This window comes from Bufo bufo, chromosome 4 (assembly GCF_905171765.1).
Source record: "Bufo bufo chromosome 4, aBufBuf1.1, whole genome shotgun sequence".
NCBI lineage: Eukaryota > Metazoa > Chordata > Amphibia > Anura > Bufonidae > Bufo > Bufo bufo.
The window spans coordinates 616,516,079-616,541,949 of record NC_053392.1 but is presented as its reverse complement, the minus strand read 5'-3'; the positions used below and the strand labels follow the sequence as shown (position 1 = coordinate 616,541,949).

At 43.8% G+C, this 25,871-nt stretch overlaps 1 protein-coding gene across 1 annotated transcript in view; it reads left to right on the top strand.

Moving 5' to 3' along the window:
- The window catches only part of LOC120999664 (oocyte zinc finger protein XlCOF6-like), a 2,208,135-nt gene that overhangs the window by 746,232 nt on the left and 1,436,032 nt on the right, over positions 1-25,871 (top strand). The gene's annotated exons all lie outside the window — the stretch shown is intronic.

Genomic DNA, 25,871 nt, shown 5'->3' with positions numbered 1-25,871 from the left:
GCATAAAGCGCAAACCTTTACTAGCTCTGCCCTCCGCAAGGGGTGAGGGATGCCCCGCCGGAGGGCCAGAGACCCCCTGGGAGAATGAGAGACAAGTCTGCGTGGTGACATACTTTTGGCAAGACTGCGTCTGGTTGCCTGACAGTTCCACTATATTTCTAGTTATTAAATGTAATGTATATTTTGTTGTCAGGTTTCTTAAAGAAAATATAAAAAAATAAATGTCCATATAACTGTGGTGAAATTATGGTAGTAATTGTGTGAAACATCAAATATAGTAGAAAACTGACCAGCCAAATATGTCCATAGAAATAAAGGTCCATAGAGATGCTAAGGACCTGCAGTTTATCTTCGTACTTGACAACACAGGGTAAATCCCAAACATTTTAGAGACATTTGTTTTGCAATTTAGCATCTGTAAGAGCAGGTCTAGGTAAAGTCCAGTAGCGATATATGTCCCATGAAACTGTAGTAGGTGGTCAGAAAAGCTTTAGCTAATGCTAGCAGTGGGCCCTCCCAGCTGCATTCCAATTAGCACTGGTTAAGACAGAGTGTAAAATATAAGTAAATATCTGGTATTTATTCTTTAACCTGTTTGCAAGGATTTGAACTTCTCTGGACAAAATGCACAAGACAGGTATCTCCATCAGTCAGCTGCCACATACATTGGGAGTACTCCAGGAGGAAGCAACCATGTTGGTTCCCTGCAGCAAAGTCAAGATCTCTATATAGGGGTTAAACAGTAAATACCAGGGTACAACCAGGACAAATGCCCTTAGGTTTAACCCAAAGCCAAATCTGTTAGTTGGCACAGTGTGTCCACACTCATTGTCTGTTACAGTAATCTCAGGCCATGCATCCCACTGAGCCACTCCAGATAGGACTACCAGAACTCTTCCAACTATCACAGGAAAAATACAGATCCAATCATTCCTATATGATGTTTCCACTCGCTTGGAAGTTATTTCAACAGTCCCTGCAGTACTGCAGTAATCTGCTTTGTGAAGATTTTAGCTGCACATAGACTATGAAACAGTTTTGGGATCTCGTAGTGGGTATCTATTCCTGACTGTAATTTTTTTTTATCCCTGACTATCAGTGCAGGGTTGATGAGAACCATCTTACTTTTTTTTACAAACAAAATCCCAGCTCCAGGTGATGATAATAATTTGTGAAGAAAACCTCTGTGCAGATTTTCATTAATACAATCTGCCAGAGGTTGAGTCTCTAAGGGAGTAAAAAGATATAGAAGGACTGGAGGAGGTGTGGACCCAGGAATCAATTCTATTGCACAGTGGTAAGGATGATATGGTGGCAGTGATTCGGATTCATTCTTGTACAAAATATTAGCTAAACCATAATATGCTTCTGGCAGACCAAGAGGGTTTTGTGGTATAGCTGGAGGATGAGAAGGCTGTACAGGGGTCAAGCAGTTAAAAAGGCAGGATGAATCACAGTGCAGAATTTCGCTAGAACTCCAATCCAGAACATCTATGCTTTTGAACCAGGGCAAACCTACCAACAGAGAGCTAGACTTTGTCATAATGAGCAATGAGATATTCTCTGATATACATATATAGTGCTTAACTTCCTCTAATAAATGAGAGAATTCTGCTTTGATCCTAGAGAGGTATCAGTGTGATTTTCTCCATCATGCACAACTTACTAACAACTTGCAATTTGGAGCAGACAGTTGATAAGATAGCACAGCTTGTGTGCATCCAAAACAGTTGGCGCCCAACGTGGGGCAAGGGTGAAATTGTTCAGACTGAGCGGCTGCAAGAAATCATCCACTGGTGGGTTGAACGCATACAAGGGAGGAGACTGCGCAGCTCCGAGAAAGGTAAGAAAACTAGTTATCTTACATAATATCCCTTCTGTGCCTCCTCTCTGTACAGTGGGTGGGACAGCTGTCCATCTGGAGACCAGACCACATAAGCCCTTGTCCCAAAAACTTGGTCAAATTGTATTATCAACTGTCTGTGGTGTAGCTGGCCAGCTAAGACCTTTCCTAGGTTGCTATTACAGCTTATATGTTCATACAGATAGACCTGCTAATAATGTAATACACTTTACATGTTTATAGGTTAAAGACAAAAGCAGAGTTATTTACTGTGACTTCATGTTTTGGATGTCATGTAACCGTTATATATATTGTGTTCATAAAAGCAGAAAAGATAATATGCCTTTTAATATTCATTATATAAATGTAAGGTAAGCTCAATGACACAGTAGACACAACAGAAAGCATAGAGTTAAACTGTTGTTATTGAGCAGGGGTCTGGACCAATCACAGCCAGCCTCACACTGCCCAGGAGTCTTGGCCACTCATAGCCAGCCTCACACATAGTCTGTGTGGGAAATCCCCTAGCTGGAAATCATTATTCACCAGAGAGAGGAGCTGAACAGACACACAGTTCCAGTCAGAGTTGTTTTATGGAAACAAAGAGGCCAAAATAGGTATTTAGAACAGTTATATATATGTTCATTTTGTTAATGTAGTACTTAGAACTGTATACTGAACTAATTATGTGTTTACTTACATTTCTACCTAATCAAAGCAAATCATCTAATCATACAAACTGTTCATACCACATCATACTGAGCCATACAAATTGCAATCTGCAAGCTACTCAAAGCAAATGTATAGAGTAAACTGCAAACCAATTTGAGCAAGTAGAACTATAGGTCAAATCTCAGATATACCTCTCAGAGAGATCACAAAGTGCTTAAATAACTTAAAGTGGGAGTACAGATCCTGAAAAGAGAAATACATCCACCATTTGATGTTGAATGACAAGATTGAACAGTTAAACCACCATCTTATGCATGCCACCATTTTGTGAATCTTTATTCAACATGTGTTATGTACATGGACTATCTGCTGCGGAGGCGGCAGTGTTATATATGAAGAAAGGTTAAAGTTAATAATGAAGTTATTTCAAGCATTTGGTGTGCTCTTTAAACCTACTGCTTCCATAGAACGGCGCTAGAGGAATTACAGAGTAATAGACAGTCTGGTTAGACTAAAAAGTCAGAGATATCAAAATTCTTCTAATGCCACAGCGCAAAAGGCACTTCATAGTGCTGCGCCTGCCACATGTGGTTAGACAGGGACTTCAGTGGAAATTGTATATTGTTATACGTGTTCCAACTTTAGACAGTTGATGACTTAAAAATATACTGCCAGCAGTAGGATATATTGTCACATTAGTAAGCGTGTTCCTATTGCTGTCACGTATCTGTCACACCGATAGATGTCTTCCAGTTAGTATGAAAAAGAGTATCATATTAGTGGATGGAGTATAGGTTATAACAGACCCTCAGAAAAGGAGGAAGGACTCATGACGTATGTGCCAGAATTGTAAAACAAGGACTAAAGTTATCCATTGCAGAGGCAGGCTGGAATGTCAATAGAATATAACTGAAGTCCCTCTCCAGAAGAAGAGAACAGTTTATCAGTAGGTAGCTGTCCTCTAACTTCAGAGAGTTAGGAAAGTGTTCAGATTGAATGTACATGCAAAGATTGACAGTACGAGCAGTGTACGAGTTTTCAAGTTCAGTGAAGAGTTAAAAAAGAAATGGGGCGGGCAGCTCAGTGCTTGGCAGTGTTCAGATTGAATGTACATGCAAAGATTGACAGTACGAGCAGTGTACGAGTTTTCAAGTTCAGTGAAGAGTTAAAAAAGAAATGGGGGCGGGCAGCTCAGTGCTTGGCAGTTACGGCACCCATGTGATTGTCTCAGAGAGAGAAAGAATGAAATTAATCAAGAACAGGAAAAAGTTAATGAAGATAACAGGTTCACCAAGGAGGGAGGTTGAATGAGGAGGAATGGAAGAAAGTGCTGACAAATAAGAAAGGAATGCTTCAAGATAACAACGTACTAAAAGATGCAGAAGCATGGTATAGAACAGCTAGATAAATGAAATTAGGCTGGACAGAAATGTATGATGAAAAGACAAATGACTATTATTACATGCTGCCAAAACAGCCCCCTAAAATGGCACCGGAGGACTCTGCCATACTTCAGCAGGCACCATATCATCAGCCCCCTCAGTCTCCAGATGGGTGGATCTGTGGAGTATGTTATTGCCAAAATCCCACAGGGAGGAATGTCTGTTACAGCTGTGGCACGGCAAAACCACGCCCCAGGCCCACCTCCTTGTACCTGGTTATCACACAGGATGGCACACCTTATGTACCAGCTTCTGCTCCAGCAGCCATCTTAACTAATCCCACTTCCTCTCCGGCAGCCATCTTAACTAATCCCACTACCTCCCCGGCAGCCATCTTAACTAGTCCTACTTCCACCCAGGCAGCCATCTTAACTAATCCCACTTCCACCCCGGCGGCCATCGTAACTACTGGCATCTTCATGAATGGGGAAGAGGAACAACTGGAAGACCAGATGGAGTAGGGGCTCCCGCTGACACTACATATGGGGATCAACATTTACAGGCCTCCCAGGACCCCTCTCAACCAGGTCCCTCAGGACAGCTAGTTATCCCACCTGAAATAACTGTGACTTTACAAGCAGGACAGGGCTCATTGACTCAGTTGATGCCTGTGACTCCCCACAACAGGCAATACTTTTAATTTTAGATGAACCAGGGCATACTCCCCTCCGGCCACTTCAAAAGCCAAAATTTGTTGCATGGAACCCACAGGAGATGCCTATGCCATTCTACAGGAAGGTAAGACAAATACAGAAGACCCACTCAGCATGGAAGGACTTTGCCACCCTAATGGAGATCAAAGTGGGAGATGGATTCTGGCCAGTCTTGGAACCGCATCTATATATGGAGTATTAAGAGTCAGCTCAAACTGTAGAATCAGAAGACCATTTCACCAGGCAATTGGGAAAATGGGCCAGAGGAAGACCCAACACAATACAAGATATAACGCAAGAGAAGGATGAATCAGTTGAGAAATTCTTCCACCGTCTAAACGTTATGTCCCATGATCTGGGATTTACAGCACGGGAAAAATCACACCAACAACATTGGACACAAGCCTGTACAGGGACTGAGAGAGCCTACCAGAAAACAGGTGCTGATGACAAGGCCTGAATACTGCACCTTGGGGCCAGAAGTCCTGTACCAAGTGGCAAAGGGGATTGAGCAGAACAGTCATCTTCAGAAGCCCATGGCTGCCATAATGGTCTTTCAACCAGGGCAAGACCCCAACAGAGGATCCACAATTATTTGTTACCGCTGTGGAAATCCTGGACATGTGAGGAGAAATTGTAGGACCCTGGGACAACAAGGTATGAGAAGAAGCCCTAATGGTTCTCACCATTATGCGGGTTACCAAGACCAGGGCCTATCAGAGTTGCTCCTCCTCCTCCCCCCACAGGGCAACAACAAGAAGATTTACCTCACTAGGAAACAGGCAAGCCAGGTCCACCAACCTGTCCACTGTTAGCCCTTGAAACAAAACAACCCAGTGGACCAACCACTTTTGTCCAGGTGAATGTAGAGGGAAAATCACTTGATTTCCTGGTGAACACTGGTGCAGCCAGAAGTTCGATTTGACATCTGGACCTCCCTGACCCTGATTGCTTTTCTGCTGAGACAGTGGCATGTGTAGGAGTTGATGGTACTACTAGATGCTCCCCCATGTCCAGGCCTCTACACATAAACATACAACCTACTCAAGACATGCTAGCACAATTAGTTGTATCCTTTAAATGCCCTGTCAACCTGTTGGGAGCTGACCTCCTTGCAAAGATGCAAGCTACAATCCAATTTCATGAAGGTGGCATAGTGTCCCTTACATCACCCCTGGACTCTGAGGACACCACCAAAGTTTTTGGCCTATTTTACCTTGAAGATGACATTTCAAACATGAGAGGGGAAAGTAGCGGTTCCTGAAGGCCTATGGGTCACAGGCCCTGAAGACATAGGCAGATTAAAAGTTACACCAGTCAAGGTCGCATTGAAGCCATATGCTCTTCTCCCTTGCAAACCGCAGTGCCCTCTCTCTATAGCCCAGACAGACTCCATATCAAGACCACTTAAGGCCTACCTTGCCATTGGTGCCATCATCTCTACAAAGTCACCTTGTAAACACTTCTCTGTTACCTGTGAAGAAGAAAACCAAAAAAGGAGAACCAGCAGCATACCGCATGGTACAAGACCTTCGGGCTGTTAATGAGGCTACAATTTTGGATACTCTAGTGGTGCCTAACCTTCGCACCCTGCTGGCACAAATCCCCTCTACTGCAGACCATGGATACTTCAAGCGTCAATCTACATGCAATCACTCTATGAGTTGTGTGGCTGTCATGGCCCATAAACAGGTAGGAACTAGTGTTAGGGACCACTCATAGAGGCGACCTTGACGTGGTGAGTGGCTTATGACGCTTTGGCCAAAATGTACACCAGTGCCTCATTCAACATCCAGCATGGAGGCAGGGCGCAGTGCTGGTTGCGGAGTGCTATTGCATTTGTGTCTTTTTCTTTGTACACTGCGTGCAGAATTATTAGGCAAATGAGTATTTTGACCACATCATCCTCTTTATGCATGTTGTCTTACTCCAAGCTGTATAGGCTCGAAAGCCTACTACCAATTAAGCATATTAGGTGATGTGCATCTCTGTAATGAGAAGGGGTGTGGTCTAATGACATCAACATCCTATATTAGGTGTGCATAATTATTAGGCAACTTCCTTTCCTTTGTCAAAATGGGTCAAAAGAAGGACTTGACAGGCTCAGAAAAGTCAAAAATAGTGAGATATCTTGCAGAGGGATGCAGCACTCTTAAAATTGCAAAGCTTCTGAAGCGTGATCATCGAACAATCAAGCGTTTCATTCAAAATAGTCAACAGGGTCGCAAGAAGCGTGTGGAAAAACCAAGGCGCAAAATACCTGCCCATGAACTGAGAAAAGTCAAGCGTGCAGCTGCCAAGATGCCACTTGCCACCAGTTTGGCCATATTTCAGAGCTGCAACATCACTGGAGTGCCCAAAAGCACAAGGTGTGCAATACTCAGAGACATGGCCAAGGTAAGAAAGGCTGAAAGACGACCACCACTGAACAAGACACACAAGCTGAAACGTCAAGACTGGGCCAAGAAATATCTCAAGACTGATTTTTCTAAGGTTTTATGGACTGATGAAACGAGAGTGAGTCTTGATGGGCCAGATGGATGGGCCCGTGGCTGGATTGGTAAAGGGCAGAGAGCTCTAGTCCGACTCAGACGCCAGCAAGGTGGAGGTGGAGTACTGGTTTGGGCTGGTATCATCAAAGATGAGCTTGTGGGGCTTTTTCGGGTTGAGGATGGAGTCAAGCTCAACTCCCAGTCCTACTGCCAGTTTCTGGAAGACACCTTCTTCAAGCAGTGGTACAGGAAGAAGTCTGCATCCTTCAAGAAAAACATGATTTTCATGCAGGACAATGCTCCATCACACGCGTCCAAGTACTCCACAGCGTGGCTGGCAAGAAAGTGTATAAAAGAAGAAAATCTAATGACATGGCCTCCTTGTTCACCTGATCTGAACCCCATTGAGAACCTGTGGTCCATCATTAAATGTGAGATTTACAAGGAGGGAAAACAGTACACCTCTCTGAACAGTGTCTGGGAGGCTGTGGTTGCTGCTGCACGCAATGTTGATGGTGAACAGATCAAAACACTGACAGAATCCATGGATGGCAGGCTTTTGAGTGTCCTTGCAAAGAAAGGTGGCTATATTGGTCACTGATTTGTTTTTGTTTTTGAATGTCAGAAATGTATATTTGTGAATGTTGAGATGTTATATTGGTTTCACTGGTAAAAATAAATAATTGAAATGGGTATATATTTGTTTTTTGTTAAGTTGCCTAATAATTATGCACAGTAATAGTCACCTGCACACACAGATATCCCCCTAAAATAGCTAAAACTAAAAACAAACTAAAAACTACTTCCAAAAATATTCAGCTTTGATATTAATGAGTTTTTTGGGTTCATTGAGAACATGGTTGTTGTTCAATAATAAAATTAATCCTCAAAAATACAACTTGCCTAATAATTCTGCACTCCCTGTATATGTATTTCGCCATAGCGATGTGCACCTGCATATAGGGTTGTGCTGATTGAATCCCCCACATTTTTTCTTTGTAGTATATATTGGAGGCGTGACGATCTCCATGCAGTCATGCACACCTGACCAGTTAATCTGCCCTGGAGGCTGGTTTTAAAGTCAGTATAAAACTGAGTCTGCTTTTACAGCGCCTACCAGTAGCCATTTGGCTGCAGGAGAAGTATATAGTGGGCTCAGCATGCATGTTGGTACTTGCATCCCTGGATCCGATGAAAGCTGTAACGGCACCGGACGGGGTTAAAAGCAGAGTGTGCCTGGCGTTCATGCTGTACCTGCGCTCCCTGGACTTTGTGTGGCTGTCATGGCCCATAAACAGGTAGGAACTAGTGTTAGGGACCACTCATAGAGGCGACCTTGATGTGGTGAGTGGCTTATTACGCTTTGGCCAAAATGTACACCAATGCCTCATTCAACATCCAGCATGGAGGCAGGGCGGAGTGCTGGTTGCAGAGTGCTATTGCATTTGTGTCTTTTTCTTTGTAATTTAAATATACTTGCGTTAAAATTATAAGAAAAATTTCATGTTTTTATCCTATCTTTAGAAAGGACCGCATACTGTGGACTGAATGAAAATGACTAGTTGTAAATGAATTTATTTAAAAATAAAACCGTAAAACAAAAATAAAAATTATCAGATATCTGGTGACAATTTAACAGCCCACATTTTTGTTTGTGTTCCCAATCAGTCATTTTATGTTTATTTCTGATTTTATCTGTACAGGTCAGATAGGGCATCATGTGCTAAATATTTGGGTTTCTAGAATTTGAACACTGTGGTGTTTATTTGTCTTATCAATGTATTTTATTTTTAATTTTTTATGTTATAAACAATTTTATAATATATATAAGTTATATTATTTGTTTATTAGTGCCCATTTGGATGTCATTTTTTATGTCCCTGCAATAAATTTCCATTTAATCGATCTAACAGAAAAATAATAAAAATAAATATAAAAGTAAAATAGAGATTGTTTTTCTTTTGACATAGTCACTTTTATAATCCGATTTTCTATATAAGAGGATTTGTGATATATAAAACTATGATCTAATACATTTATTTTTTGGTACTTGGTATCAATCCTATTGCGCATATGTGTTATGGGAAAAATTCCCAGACTACATGTAATGCATGTGTGTTATGGGAAGGTTCCCTGATTATAAAGGGAATCCTATCCTGTAAAAGGGAGGAAAGCATATGATTAAAAAATACACATATACAAAAGGAATTTATATATGGATATAATATAAAAACAGAGCAACAGTGGCTGCGCTGCATACTAACTTCAATATAAATACATCAATTCCTTTTTGAAGTTGAGACCTTTCGGACATCTCGTATTAAGTCTCCAAATCCAAAAGGCTTCCCGTGAGAGGATTTTTTGTTTTATATTGCCGCCTCTTTGTGTCAATATAACACGTTCAAATGCAAAGGTGCTGAAAGTGTTAATATTACGATTGTGAACATCTATGAAATGATTTGCTGCATTGGATATCCCTGTTGTTAGTGGATTAGAAATATAATTCAAATGTTCACGTAGTCTGTCTTTGAATTTCCTACTTGTACATCCTACATACATTAGATCGCAAGTTGTGCATGTAATGATATAAATAACTCCCGCTTTATTACAGTTGATATAGCTCTTAATAGGGAAAATCTCAGAATGTGTTGAATTATGGAATTCTTTAGTTGTTTTAGTAACTTTGCATATTTTACATCGTTGACCTCCACACTTAGAGAAGCCCGTATATTTGAGCCAGGTAGGTGGGTTTTTAGTTTGTATTGGGGTGTACATAGAGGTTGATAGTGCCCTACCCAGGGTATTTGGTCTCCTGGATACGATACGGCAGCCATCCATCAGGACTTCTCTGAGGATATCATCCTCATACAGGATAGGAAGGCAATTCTCAATGATCTTCTTGATCCTAGAGAATTGTCTGCTGTAGGTTAACACCAAGGTAGGTATAGATTCTCTATTTTGACTCGTCCCTGACATAATATTTTTATTTATTTATATATTTGTTTATTTTTTTATTATGATGATTATTGTTATTAGTAGATAATTTGGTTTTCGTATTTAATTTGAGACCTAATAAATTTAATCTTGAATTATTTTTTGCAATTTTGAGACCTCTTGAGAGCATCCATTGGGGGTACCCCCTTATCTTAAGGCGTTTCCATATATTTACACATTCCCCATCGAAGGCCACATCAGTTCTGCAGTTCCTCCGGGCTCTTGTGAATTCCCCAACTGGGATACTTTTTATTGTATGTGCTGGGTGATGACTATTTGCCTTTAAGATAGTGTTTCCTGATATTTCTTTACGGTAAGTTTCCGTTTGTACTATCTGGTCAGGGATCCCTGTTAGTTTTAGATCTAAAATATTTATCATTTCGGGGTGTTGGACACAAGTGAATTTTAAATTATATGTATTGTTATTAACATAATTGATAAAGTCTGGTATGGCAGACACATCCCCTCCCCAGATGAGGAGCAAATCATCGATGTATCTGCCATACCAGACCAAACAATCAGAAAAGGGGTTACTGACTGAGAAAATATACTTTTCTTCCCAGAAGGCCATAGATAGATTTGCCAAGGACGGGGAAAATTTGGCCCCCATTGAAACTCCTGAGACCTGAACATAAAAAATTTAATCAAACACAAAATAATTATGTGTCAGGAGATAAGAGGTTATTTCCAACACATAGTCAATAAACAATTCAGAAAAACTACTGTATCTATGTAAACTATATTCAAGTGCCAGTAGAGCAAATGCGTGAGGAATGGATGGATAGAGCGCCACAACATCTAGCGTTAACCACATGTAGTGGTCTTGCCATTTGCACTTATGCATATATTTGAGTACATCAGTTGTATCTCTAATATACCCCGGTAATCTCTTGACCAAAGGCTGTAGTACTGAATCCAGCCATTCACTTAATTTTTCAGTCAAAGATCCAATGCCCGAGACTATGGGCCGTAATGGAGGGGGATTAACCCCTTTGTGCATTTTTGGAAGGGCATGGATTATGGGAGTTACAGGACATTCCACATTCAAAAATTCAAATTGCTTCTGATTTATATGACCTTTTTCTATACCTTTGTTCAAGATGAGGACCAATTCTTTCTTATAAATTTGGAGGGGGTTGTATTTGAGGGTATTATAAGTGGAGGTATCTGACAAGACTCCCAACATCTGCGTATGATAACATGTCTTGTCTAATACCACCACTGAACCTCCTTTGTCCGCCATCTTGAATATAAGGTCCTTCTTATCCTCTAATTGTTTTGGTGCTGTTCTTTGTGCTGTGCTCAGATTATGTTCCCCAGCACTATGGACTAAATTTTGTACCATTAGTAATTCCTTCTCAACTACCTCTTGAAACACATCCATACTTGCTGTACGGAATTTAAGGGGGTAGTAGTTTTTATTTGAGGTTGCAAAATCATGTTTAATGCTCTGATCATGCAATTCCTCATTTTCCAATTGGAGATCTGCAAGACAGAAAAGGGACTGTTGTTCTTTAAATGATAGATTAGTATATATATTATTATTAGCTTGTCCGTCCCCATCCGGTTTCAAATCTCCTAGTGGAACAGATGGTTCAAAAAAACATCTTCTCAATGTAAGATTCCTAATAAATTTATTAACCTGCATGATAGTTGAGAAAGAATCAAAATTAGTGCTTGGTACAAAATTTAAGCCTAGAGAAAGCACATTTTCCTGATCAGCAGTTAGTTCATAACTAGACAGATTGAAAACATCCAACATTAAAACATTTTCATCATGTCCTATACTTATTTGTTCTGCAGGCGGGTAGACATCTGATGGGGTCTTTTTGTGTTTGCGGCCACCCCTTCTATGTCGTTTTTTGACTGTTCAGATTTGTCTCTGTTATTCCTATTTCTTTGATAGTAGGAGGGTTTCACCTGATGAGAATCCCGAACCTGCGTATCTCTGTCTTCCTCTCCCATTGACTCACAGGATTCCGATATTTCCAATTCTGAATTACTAAAACTGACTCTACGTGGCAAGTCCTGTTTAATAGATTTTTTATTATTTATATATTTCTTGGTAGTATATTTCTTTTTGAGGATAGATTTTGGCGTACTATGTGGGTTATCTCTCCTTCCCCATTCATACACTTGGTTGTTATTGTAGTCATAGAGGTCTCTGGAATTTCCGATGTTTCATTTCCATTATATTATCCTCCATTTCTTTGATGTATACCATAATTTCTTCTTCTTTCTTGGAAAAATCTTCCAATGATTTATATTTATCCAAGGCAGTTTTGCAATTGTCAATTTCTGTACGTATATTGGTAAGTCTTTCACCTTCATGCTCTATGATCAGAGACATAAGTTGTAGTGAACAGTCACTCAATACTTTGTTCCAGCTTGAAACAAATGCCTTGGAAAATACCATGGTTGGGACCTTTTTTAATCTCAAACCCCGTGGTATCATTTCTTTTTCAACATATTTCATCAGGGTTGTATGATCCCACCAGATTTTAATCTCATGTGTCAAGAGTCTTTCCAGTTCCTGCAATTGGGATTTCATACCACTTTCTTCGCTCAGATTTAATTCCTGTGTTGAAAAGACTTTGTCCGCTTTGGATTTGCGGTCTGGGCATGCAGCAAAAGCCATGTTTAACTGGGAGACACGTGGGCCAGTGTTCACACTGGGATGTTTGGTTGCGGGACGTTATATCCACCCATATAGGGTATAAGAGAATTATTCAGGATCAGGTGAGCACGGACACTTGTGATTTGTAGAAGAAAGAAAGTTGCAGCCAGCTCACCTCTAATATCCTATGTGACGGTGCACGAGGCGGACCCAAGCCAGTCCCAATGTAGATTCACATGATTAGAAAAAAAGGCTCCAGCACCAGGCGTAGATGTTTCAACAATCCCGATCTTTATTCACCAACATATTCCAAATGAGTACAGCAAACATTGGCACTGGTACCCCCTTACTCCCAGTAGATCTACGCGTTTCGAACAGCAGTGTTCTTAGTCATGATCCAAAGTGTTTGACATGCTCTGAATTGAAATAGGGTTCAACTCCAGTATCCCAACCCCCAGGGAGGAGTTTGGGAAAACCGGGTGGACACAAAATCAATCAGACCCATGTAAAACACCTGTACAAACATGCTCACCCGTGACATATATTATCCAACCTAGTAACAATGAACACACAATAAAATCATATAGCTCCTCCCTATTGATGAAATTTCAATAACCATACATAATACACATTGCATCCACATGTAGATGTTAGATTAAATTAACAAAACCATTGAAATATATTACGCTGTAAATTGATTGTATCACACTCTGCTAAGAACACTTTGTGTCCTATAGTTTAATTAACTCACATTTTCCAAAGATATATTATGTTGTATAGTACCAATAATATTATCCCCACAATATAATCCAACCGGTTAGACTTATATTCCAATATAGGGGGAAGTCTATGATAGTATCCCCTGCTGGATTAAATTATCCTCTGTATCCAATTATCACCATATTCACAGAAACCGCTTGGTGTGAACTGGAACAGCGGTCTGGAAAAAACCAAATGGTCAGATAATTGTAGAGTATCTGATACAATCAATTGCTATGGAGTAGCAGCATGCGATGGTTGACTTAATCCATCTACCAATGGAGGCCTTTGACACTTTTTTCCCTTTGTTCTGACCGGCGAACTAAGAGGTTATTGTCTTTCCTAAATTCTTTAGTAGTAGCCAAGTATAAACCGATGGTGTCTCGTACATCAAGGAGATTTAATTGAGATTCTTCCGGCTGAAGAACATCTACAGGAAAGGATGGTAGAATGATTTTTTGATCCCGTGGAAATTTCATACGACCTTGGGGAGAAAACCGGGATCTAATTTTAGAACTATCCTATCTGGAAAGACTGAGAGGTAAGGTTCTTTACATGAGAGGGACTGGATCTCCCCTAGGCGTCTGGCTGATGTTATGGCGATCAGAAAAGCCGTCTTGTATGATAGATGTTTTAATGAGATGTCTGACAGAGGAGTGAACGGGGGTTTTGTTAGTCCTCTTAATACCAGATTTAAGTCCCATGGGGGTACTTTATTAGTAAGGGATGGTCTTATTCTGGAAGCCGCTATCATGAATCGTTTAATCCACATGTGGTTTGATAGGTCGGCATCGTAGAATGCTGCTAGGGCCGATATTTGCACCTTTAATGTGTTAGGTCTAAGCCCCATGTCTAGGCTCTTTTGGAGAAAATCTTGAATTTTTTGGATGCAGGGTAGTGATTTGTTAGGGCAGTTATCCCCTAGCCAGGAACAGTACCTTTTCCATATTTTCATATAAATGGCCGTGGTTACTTTTTTACGGCTCAGTTTTAGGGTATTGATGACTTTCCCTGAGAGACCTTTACTTTTCAGCATTTCGCCCTCAGGATCCAAGCTGACAGACGGAACAGGCTGGGGTTCTGATGATTGATTGGGCCCTGTGACAGCAGGTTCGGATGGTATGGGATTTCCCAAGGTTCCTGTAAGGCTCGGTCTTTCAGGATGGAGAACCAGTTTATTTTTGGCCAGAAAGGGACTACTAGTATTACTGTTGTTGGATCCCTTTAGATTTTTTGAAGTACCCTGGGGATTATGGACCAGGGAGGAAAAGCGTATGCCAGGTTCCATGTCCACCTGGTTGAGAATGCATCGATTGCCCACGGTCGGTCTCTGGTATTCAGGGAGCAGAAGCATTTGACCTTTGCGTTTTCTTTTGATGCGAACAAATCTATCTGCAGAGTTCCCCACTTTTTTCAAATTTTTAGGAAGTCATCCTGACAGAGGGACCACTCTCCTTGATCTATAGTTTTTCTGCTCAGATATTCCGCTTCTAGGTTTTCTGAGCCCTTTAAGTGGACTGCCGTTATTGATAGGACATGTTCTTCTGCCCACTGGAAAATTAGTTCTGCCAAACGGATTAAGCCTTGGGATTTTGTGCCGCCCTGGTGTTTTAAGTAGGCTACTGTGGTCGTATTGTCCGAAAAAACTTTTAGGTGTTTTTAAAGAAGTTGGCTCCGGGCCACTATTAAGGTTTCCCACACTGCACGCAGTTCTCTGTAATTTGAAGATTTCATACTTACTGCGTCTGACAATTTGCCTTGCCAGTTTGAGGAGTCTACTTTGGCACCCCACCCCTGACTGCTTGCGTCCGTTATGATTTGGACCTCTGGGGTTGTTTCCCAGGCTACGTGTTTTAACAAGTTTTCCCTTACCTTCCACCAGTTTAGATCTAATTTTACGTGGTGTGGAATTAATATTCTCCTGTCCAGTGAGGACTGTTTTCTGTCCCAATTCCTTAAGATCCAAGCCTGCATTGTTCTGAAGTGGGCTTGGGCCCAAGCCACCGTCGTGATACAGGATGTCATGGATCCTAGAATGCTCATGGCTTCTCTTATCGAGCACTTTTTCCGAGCCTGAAATTTCTGTACTCTTTCCCTGAAATCTGCGAGCTTTTCTATGGGAAGGGATGATGAGTCACAGAGTCCAAGATTACTCCTAGAAATTTTATTTGGGTATTTGGAGTTAAACATGATTTTTTTATGTTTATTATCAAGCCCAGTTTTGACATTACGCCTGCTGATTTTAAATCTAGGACTCCTTGCCAGATGTTTTGCAATGTTTTGGGGTTGTGTGAAGTTAGTTGAAATCTTCTTGGGGGGATTGAGGAAAGTTCTATACGATATCCATTCTGGATTAAATTTATTACCCAAGGATTCTGGGTTACTTCCTGCCAGGGTAACAGAAAATTCCTCAATCTGCCCCCTACTTTGGCATCATTGTTTGTCGGTTTGTTTATTCTGTGGATTGAGGAGAAAACCTCTGCCCCTGCCCCCTTTGGGATAACTCCACCGACCCGTTTTACCTTTGCCTCTATATGATTTCGACTGAGAGGGAAAGGGACAAAAGGGTTTTTTCTTATTCTCTTCAGGAAAACCCTTTTTTGTGTCTGCTGCCTTTTCCAGTATTGTGTCCAACACAGGACCAAACACATACTCGCCGGAGAAGGCAATAGAGCAAAGTTTTGCTTTAGATGTTCTGTCTCCTCCCCAGAATTTAACCCATAAGGCACGATGTGCGGCGTTAGATAGAGCTGCATCCTTGGCAGCAAAACGTATGGATTCTGCGGAGGCATCCGCTAAAAAGGCAGTGGCTGTCACGACTGTGACTGATCCAGACAGGTCTGGGAGGAGAAGGTCGCAGCGACTTGCTACTCGCGATAGCTTGTGAGTTTGCTCCGTGGTTCAGGGTATGTCATCTGGGTTTTGCCTTGTGAACCTTTTTGTCCTGACTGGGAGTTTGTAGGCATCCTTCTCAGGTGAGTCCTGTCTGCCACTCCCAGCTACTATATTAGTTTCAGTTTCACTTGCAGTCATTGCCAGATATAGTCCTTACTTCCAGTGCTACTCTGACCTTGGAAGGAGATCGATTGATGGTGTTGCTGTGGAGCTCTTGTCCGGCGTGGACTGTCGTGTTTGGGATCGCCTTCTCTGCTCGTGACTGGATAAGTCTATCTGCTGTAGATTGTTTGTTGTTGTCTTCCCCTGTTGTTCTCCTAGACGTGAGTGATGGTGACTAGCGCTCCCATCGGCCTTTCCCCAGTCCAGTGTTAGGGCGACTGAGGGTTTAGGCATCCAGCTCGCCGCACGGGTTCACACCCCGTCTAGGGTATCAGGGCAGACAGGTGCCAGCTTAGGGTGACTCAGGGGTGGCCATTCTATTTCCCATCCGTAGATAAGGGTCCCCCTTCCCCTCCGTCTGGTGCGACACGACTGCTGCTGGGATAGCGGTCGTGACAGTATATCTGGCCTTTTAAAAAAAAAAAATGACATTTCATTTTTTTTTTCTTTTTTGCTTGCTGTTTTGCTTTGTATTTTGTCTGTTCCACTATGGATCCGGTTTCGGTTTTGGCGAAACAATTACAGGGGTTATCCCTTGAAGTGGCAGGATTAAAAGCAACAGTGCTGCAGCAGCAATCCTTGGGTTCCACCGTTGCTACGGGAAACCAAGGTACTCCTGAGCCAAAAGTGGCTTTACCTGATAGGTTCTCAGGAGGGAGAGACCAATTTGTAACCTTCAGAGAAGCTTGCAAGTTGTTCTTCAGGTTCCGCCCTAGATCCTCCGGCGGTGAGGAACAACGGGTGGGCATTGTAATTTCTCTCCTGCAAGGAGATCCGCAGGCTTGGGCTTTCTCCCTACCATCAGACTCTCCGGCCTTACGATCAGTGGAGGAGTTTTTTGAAGCCCTGGGTCTCGTATATGATGACCCGGACAGGGTCTCACTGGCTGAGTCTAAGCTGCGTAGACTTCGGCAAGAGAACCGGTCTGCTGAACTATATTGTTCCGAATTCCGTAGGTGGGCTACTGATACGTTATGGAACGACTCGGCCCTTAGGAGTCAGTTCTGCCAGGGGTTGTCTGAAAAATTAAAAGATGCGCTGGCGATATACGAGGTCCCTGGTTCTCTTGAGGCTGCTATGTCTCTGTCCATAAGAATCGACAGACGACTCAGGGAGAGACTATTAAATTTTACGGAGGCCTCTATAGGGCAGGGATCGGTCTGTTATGGTCCAGTCGAACCAATGCAAATAGGGGGCGCCACTAGACGGGTGAATCCTCCTAAATTCCGCCGTAGGTCAGAGGTTTGTTTTCGTTGTGGGGGGAGGGGTCATTTTGTAAAGGTTTGTCCCTCAGAACCCAAGAGACCACAAACAAAGGAGCCGCCGGAAAACTAGAGTCCCCAGACTGTGCGGAGGAGAACAGTCTGGGCGTATTCGTTTCCTCCATACGCATGTCTCAGTTTTTGTTGTCCGCTACCGTTGAGGCGGGCAATAAAACTGAGATCTGTTCGTCTTTTTGGACAGTGGGGCGGGGGTCAACTTGGTGGATTCACGGTTTGCTCAGGCTCTGGGTTTTACTCCGGAACCGGTATGCAGAACTATTCCTGTTTTTGCCATCGACTCCTCCCCTCTTACTCAGAGAGAGTTAACTCAGATCATCCATAATATCCATCTGCAGGTAGGGGACCTCCATAAAGAGCATATCTCTTGTTATGTCCTGGACGGTCTTCCGGCTCCTATAGTATTGGGGCTTCCCTGGCTGGTGACTCACAATCCAGTGGTGGATTGGCAGGCCGGGGAGATTGTGGAGTGGAGTGAACGTTGTAAGGACAACTGCTTGAGTAGTAGGTGCTCTACACTCTCTGTAACATCTTTACCTGCCTTTCTGTCAGATTTTATGGATGTGTTCTCTGAGAAGGGTTGTCAGGGGTTACCACCTCATCGTCCATATGATTGCCCGATTAATCTATTACCTGGGGCAAAACTACCTAAAACCCGGTTATACAATCTTTCCGGCCCGGAGAGGAAGGCTATGAAAGATTATATTTCGGAGAGTTTGGCTAAGGGACACATCAGACCCTCTTCTTCACCTGTGGCTGCAGGGTTCTTTTTCATTAAAAAGAAAGATGGGGGCCTACGTCCTTGCCTGGATTTCCGGGAATTAAACCGGATAACTATCCGAGATCCCTATCCTCTTCCTCTCATTCCCGACCTCTTTAATCAGGTTGCTGGTGCTAAATGGTTCTCCAAAATGGATCTCAGAGGAGCCTATAACCTGGTTCGCATCAAAGAGGGGGATGAGTGGAAGACGGCTTTTAATTCTCCGGAAGGGCATTATGAAAATCTGGTCATGCCTTTTGGTCTTACTAATGCGCCTGCGGTATTCCAACATTTTGTCAACGATATTTTTAGTCACCTTATCGGGAGATTTGTTGTGATATATCTTGATGACATCCTGGTCTATTCCCCAGATCTGGATACACATAAGATCCATGTGAGACAAGTGCTGCAGATATTAAGGGCCAACAAATTGTTTGCTAAGTTAGAAAAATGTGTGTTCGCCGTAAAAGAACTGCCATTTCTGGGGTATGTGTTGTCAGATCCAGGTTTCCGCATGGATCCAGAGAAAGTCCGGGCGATTATAGACTGGGATCTGCCTGAGAACCTGAAGGCATTGCAACGCTTCCTGGGGTTTGCCAATTTTTATAGAAAGTTTATAAAGAACTATTCCTTGGTGGTCAAACCACTGACGGACATGACCCGAAAGGGATCCGATTTTTCCAAATGGTCACATGCAGCCAAAACTGCCTTTGCGTCTCTGAAGGAGAGGTTCACCTCGGCCCCTATTCTCGTACAGCCAGATGTCTCGCTTCCTTTTATTGTAGAGGTTGACGCATCAGAGGTGGGGGTGGGAGCGGTACTATCTCAGGGCCCGTCCCCTGGTGAATGGCGTCCGTGTGCTTTCTTTTCGAAGAAATTGTCTACTGCAGAAAGGAACTATGATATTGGCAACAGGGAACTTTTGGCTATTAAGTTGGCCTTTGAGGAGTGGCGTCATTTTTTGGAGGGGGCGGTTCATCCCGTCACGGTGATTACTGATCACAAAAACTTATTATATCTGGAGTCTGCTAAACGTCTTACCCCTAGACAGGCTCGGTGGTCGTTATTTTTTACTAGGTTTAATTTTGTAATAACCTATCGCCCGGGGGCAAAAAATACTAAGGCGGATGCATTGTCTCGTAGTTTTCCTGGAGGGTGTGATGTTGAGGTACCAAAGCCCATTTTGCAAAAGGGGGTGGTGGTCTCTGCATTACACTCAGGTTTGGAGGGGAGGGTGTTGGAAGTCCAGGGGGACGCCTCGGCCTCCTGCCCCTCGGGTAAACTGTTTGTGCCAGAAAATTTACGACTGGAGATACTAAAAGAACACCATAACTCCACACTGGCAGGACACCCAGGTAGTAGGGCAACCTCTGAGTTAGTGTCTCGTCGGTTCTGGTGGCCTAAATGGCGCCAGGAGGTGTTGAATTTTGTGTCTGCATGTGCTACCTGTGCTCGTTCTAAGGTAGATCATACTCGTCCGGCAGGGCGTCTTTTACCTCTGGCCATCCCCAACAGGCCTTGGACGCACCTGTCAATGGATTTCATTACGGATCTACCAGTATCAGCGGGGAAGACTGTTATTCTGGTAGTTGTTGACAGATTCAGTAAAATGGTGCACTTTATTGCTCTTGCCGCATTGCCTAATGCTAACACACTGGCTCAGGTTTTTATTGACCACATCGTGAAGCTTCACGGGGTCCCTTCCGATATTGTTTCGGATCGTGGTACCCAATTCGTTTCTAAATTTTGGAAAGCTTTTTGTTCTCGTTTAGGGGTTCATCTGTCGTTTTCTTCATCTTTCCATCCACAGTCCAACGGTCAGACTGAACGTACCAATCAAAACCTAGAGACATATTTGAGATGCTTTGTTTCCGAAAATCAGGAGGAATGGTCATCTTATTTACCGTTAGCTGAGTTCGCCATTAATAATCGTCGTCAAGAATCCACTGATAAGTCACCATTTTTTGGTGCGTATGGTTTCCATCCTCAGTTTTGTACGTTTAGTGAGGGGGGGGCCGTCTGGGATTCCCGAGGAGGAACGATTTGCGTCTTCACTTTCTTCAGTGTGGCAGAGTGTGCAAGAAAGTTTGAAGAGAATTGGTGGTAGATACAAACGTGCGGCTGATAGAAAGCGCTCTGAAGGTCCGGACCTTGGGGTGAATGACTTGGTGTGGTTGTCTACCAGAAATATCAAGTTGAAGGTTCCCTCGTGGAAATTGGGTCCGAGATTTATTGGTCCTTATAGGGTAATTAAGATCATTAACCCGGTGGTTTTTCGTCTGGAGCTACCTCAGACTCTAAGGATCCATAATGTCTTCCACAGATCTCTGCTTAAGAGATATGTAGAACCTCCTGAACCATTGCCACTACCGCCTCCACCGGTGGTTGTTGATGGCAGTCTTGAGTTTCAGGTAGAAAGGATTGTTGATTCACGATATGTTCGCCGCTCTCTTCAGTACCTGGTGCACTGGAAAGGTTATGGTTCCGAAGAGAGAATGTGGGTTCCAGCATCAGAGATAAAAGCGGACAGACTCATTCAGGCTTTTCATAGCTCCCATCCGGAGAGGCCTGGTCTTGAGGGTCCAGGGGCCCCTCGTAGAAAGGGGGGTACTGTCACGACTGTGACTGATCCAGACAGGTCTGGGAGGAGAAGGTCGCAGCGACTTGCTACTCGCGATAGCTTGTGAGTTTGCTCCGTGGTTCAGGGTATGTCATCTGGGTTTTGCCTTGTGAACCTTTTTGTCCTGACTGGGAGTTTGTAGGCATCCTTCTCAGGTGAGTCCTGTCTGCCACTCCCAGCTACTATATTAGTTTCAGTTTCACTTGCAGTCATTGCCAGATATAGTCCTTACTTCCAGTGCTACTCTGACCTTGCAAGGGGATCGATTGATGGTGTTGCTGTGGAGCTCTTGTCCGGCGTGGACTGTCGTGTTTGGGATCGCCTTCTCTGCTCATGACTGGATAAGTCTATCTGCTGTTGATTGTTTGTTGTTGTCTTCCTCTGTTGTTCTCCTAGACGTGAGTGATGGTGACTAGCGCTCCCATCGGCCTTTCCCCAGTCCAGTGTTAGGGCGACTGAGGGTTTAGGCATCCAGCTCGCCGCACGGGTTCACACCCCGTCTAGGGTATCAGGGCAGACAGGTGCCAGCTTAGGGTGACTCAGGGGTGGCCATTCTATTTCCCATCCGTAGATAAGGGTCCCCCTTCCCCTCCGTCTGGTGCGACACGACTGCTGCTGGGATAGCGGTCGTGACAGTGGCAGACCTCAGTAAGGGAATTGAACCTAGGATTTCCTCCCTAGGGGTTTTATTTTTTATGTGGTTTTCGAGTTCATTTAGCCAGATATACATGGTTCTGGCGACAGATGTGGCGGCGATGTTGGTCTTGATACCATACATAGAAGCCTCCCAACATTTGCGTAGCAGGGCATCGGCTTTACTTTCCATAGGATCGGTTTCATTTTGTATCATCGATTTTACCTCTATTAGGATGGACGGCTGTTCCTTTTTCATTAGGGCATAAATACATGGCTGGCAGAGTTTTTTAGTATAACCTTCTTGCAGCCTTTTAGCACAAGTGGCACATCTTGTGTTCTTAGCTTTAATCTTTGCCTTTGCTCCCTATAAAAGAGGAACAGCTATACATTAGCCCACTATAAAGGAATCATACATTTTGTTTCATGACCCCCACAGGGAAACTCACGGTTGGAGTGGCCGAGGGGGGTTCCGCCTGATCCATGGTACTTGCTGGGGTGTCCGGAGTAGACATGTTTGTCCAAGCAGGAAGGACTTACAGTGGAGGCTGTGTAATTTGAAAATGCCGCTCTTTAAGCCGAGCAGCGTCTGACGTCATCACCGCGCGCCTCGGCGTCATGTGTTCCACTGCGTCTGACTCCGCCCCCACCCAGAAGTATCCGAGCGCGCGACCAGCGGCAATGGTAAGGCCGGCGTGCAGTGCTGGATCTTGGATCAGCTTCCTCGTCTGGAAGGGTAGGAAGACCCCAGGTTCTTTGTGGAGGGAAATCAGGCCCCCCAAGCTGAGGACGAGTTCCCTCCCGTTGCTCCACCTCTGCCCAGCATTGGAATAAACCGCAGGAGGGCAGAGGGAGTCCAGGATAAAATCTTCATCCAGGTATTTAACGATACCTCCTTCCGGAGGTGCTCTGTGTAGGTGCCTCCATAGGGGCAGGAAAACACTGAGGGTGAGAGTGGGTGGTGGCCTTTTAAACTCTCTGTGTTCCTGCCCCTATAGAGGTCAAGGGTCATCTCTCCATGGTAGCCGTCATGGTGGATGATAAGGAAAGGATGGTTTCACACAGGTAAGGCAGTGACCACCACCACAGAAGTGCCGCTGGAACAACAGCTGCCATCTCATCTGTCAGCCCAGGAGGCTGTGTTGAAGGATCTGACGGCCGCCTGTAACATGGCAACAGGGAAAAGAGCAAATATATACACAGACTTCAGATATGCATATGGAGTGGCCCATGATTATGGTCTTATTTGGAAGACTAGGTCCTATTTGGAAGACTAGAGACTTTTTTTTTTTTTGCCTTCCTCTGGATCAACTTGCAGGATGACAGGCCGAACTGGATGGACAAATGTCTTTTTTCGGCCTTATGTACTATGTTACTATGTTACTTCATAACAGCAAATGGAACGCCTGTAAGATATCACAAGGCCATAGCCCACGTCATGGAAGCTCTGCTGCTACCCCAAGCTGTAGCAATCATCAAAGTAAGAGCCCACACCAGGACAGAGACACCAGAGGCAAGAGGAAATAATTTGGCAGATCTGGCAGCAAAGAGAGCGGCTCAGGGCTCTGAGGCGCATACAGAAGAAGACGTTGATCTTATAATGACAAAAGGATACAAGGAGGAAACTGAAGAAGGCAAGAAAATAGACTCCCAGGCTTGGGAATTGATCATTACTCTGCAGAAACAAACTCCAAAGGGAGAACAAGAAGAATGAATAAAGAAGGGAGTGGTGATGACAGAAAAAGGAGTCTACATGAAGAACAAGAAGCACAGAACCATGTATCCAATGGTGGCACAGTGGGTTCATGGAACCACACATCAATCCAAGACTAAGATGAACAATCATATAACTTTGCTCCAGGATTCTCCACGGCATCAACACAATATACTCGGTGATGTCTTGTATGTGAACGGTGTAATGCGGGAAAAATGGAGAAGACTATCAAATCCTGCTGACTACAGAAGGGGGGAGAGCAGACATAGCAGATTCCAACTGTGGTATTCTATCAAGGTGGATCTGGAACTGTTAAAATTGATTTCTGTAGTGTAGTGGACTGCGGTACTGAAGACAGATTCCAGATGTATATTGGCTGTGTGGAGACATGAAGGTGAGACCCAGGTTACAAATAAGATGGAGGGGTCAATGCACCCTCATAAAAGTTTTTATGCCGTTCCAGATTTTTGAGCAACCAGAGTGGGAACAGGTTAAAAGGAAACCCAGGTAACCAGTGTAAGAAGGGAAGTAAAAGGCTGTTTTGACCCACATGTACTGTATATATTTATGCAATAGGTGTTCCACGAGGTGTCCCTGATGAGTTCAAAGCCCGGGATCAGGTAGCAGCTGGTTTAGAATTCCTGATACCAATTGTCACCATCAACAAGAATGTAGACTGGATCAGCTATCTGTATTACAATAAAAAAAGGTTTGTAAACTACACCAAAGATGCCCTAAAAGGGGTAGTTGAACAACTAGGCCCTACTTCGGTTATGGCTTTCCAGAACTGTATGGCCTTGGATATAGTACTTACAGAGGGGTGTATGTAATGTTGTGCATTTTCATGAGTGTACAGTATTATCTAATGATATGATAGCCAAAATGAATGCTCATTGCCTTTAAGAATGAAATCAGCTTGAACCAAAGGTCTGTTATGTGGTTGAAGAGGCCAAGGACATTGTATTTTAAAAGTTATTGCTAAAAGATATGGGTTTATCTATAGGGAGTATACTGGCTTCTCCAGACATGTCTGTCTGAAGGGAACAATGTTTGTTTCATGGCTAAGCCATGACAAGATAAGAATTTATATCCTTAAGACGCATCTGGTGTGTGCTGTCTATTCAGTGGTGTAACTATCAGGGAAGCAGCGGAAGCAGCTGCTTCGGGGCCCGAGCTCAGAAGGGGCCCGGGAGCAGTCACTGTACTTCGTCACCCCGGGCCCCTGTCAGAGCAGCTGACTTCTCCTGCATCGGGTCCAGAGTCCTGCACTTGCACCTTTGACCTGACATCGGTGACATTGCTCCGCCTCTCCTCTCCTTAGTTCTGATGATGGACAGTGACCAGCAACAGGACGGCCCGGTGTGGGCGGAGCTATAATAGCCCTGCCCCCTTTTCTACCCGCGATTCCTGCAGCCTGAACCTTCCCTGCCCAGCATGCTGAACATCAGTTGCATAGCCACAACTGCACCAGTGATGTGAGTAGCAGGGGAACTACTGCGGTTATATTCAGCTTTCCCAGACTAGGCACATGTGACTTTACGAAGTTCAGCCGAACCCGAACATCCAGGTGTCTGCTCAACTCTACCTACAATCTTTTACAGGGTCAGCTCACCTTCTGATGACGACAGCGAAGTCTTGCCTGTTGGTACTCTGGCACACATGGCTGACTTCATGTTAGGCTGCCTTTCCCACGACCCGCGCGTTATACACATTTTAGACAATACAGATTACTGGTTGTTCACCCGTCTCGACCCCCGCTACAAAGAGAACTTCTTATCTCTAATTCCTCTGGTTGAGAGGATAAGGAAAACTGTGCTATACCAGAAGGTCCTTGTTGAAAAATTGCTCCAAAGTTGATAGGGCAGACATCCAAATGGATCGTCACAGTCACGGGGCCGTGCGATCGCCTAGAAGTTATCTAGAGTCAACAAAGCGGCAGCAGGCCCTCACCTACAAGTCCAGTCTCAGTAGCCTCTGGTCAACACAATCCTCACCATAATGGCACACTGGGTGAACGTTGTGGAGGCTGGGAGCAAGTTGGCTGCTGGCACCAGACTTGCCCTCCAATAGATCCTCGTTAATGGAAAGTGAACTCATTCCAATAACAGGGCTGCTTAGGAGTTCTGTATTGTTATTTATCATCACAGGGACGTGCAATCGCCCAAAAGTTATCTAGAGTCACCAATGTGGCATCAGGCCCTTGGCCCTAAGGTTTTAGATGGTCAGATCAGCAGGCCCTTGCTCCAAATGTTTTTGAGGGTCAAAGCAGGCCATCATTAATAATTTTTCAAGGCTGTGTATGATGCCCTCCTTTATGTGTAACAAAGGGTGTTTT